The sequence below is a fragment of the Myotis brandtii genome, unplaced genomic scaffold (assembly GCF_000412655.1).
Source record: "Myotis brandtii unplaced genomic scaffold, ASM41265v1 scaffold4, whole genome shotgun sequence".
Taxonomy (NCBI): Eukaryota; Metazoa; Chordata; class Mammalia; order Chiroptera; family Vespertilionidae; genus Myotis; species Myotis brandtii.
Genome location: NW_005365371.1, coordinates 3,779,730 through 3,780,035, shown reverse-complemented (window position 1 = coordinate 3,780,035; position 306 = coordinate 3,779,730).

Here is a 306-nt window from a genome sequence, read left to right as displayed (position 1 = left end):
GCTGACGAGGGCGGAGCTGGTCAGGGGAGGGCGGGGCTGTTCTTCTTGGCTTCAGCTGCAGGGGGCAGCAGAGGACCCGACCTGCAGTTGTAGTGTTAGAGCTCTGCAGCGCTTAAGGTTAGCAGAGTGGGGGTGGTTGGCTCTAATCTAGGAGACCCAGGGCGTGAACACAGGAAAAGGAGATGGATGGAAAAGAGAGGAGCAGAAAACAAGCGGCTTGGTGTAATAGGTTTGGCTCAGTGGATAGAGCGTCGGCCTGCGGACTGAAAGGTCCCAGGTTCGATTCCGGTCAGGGGCATGTACCTT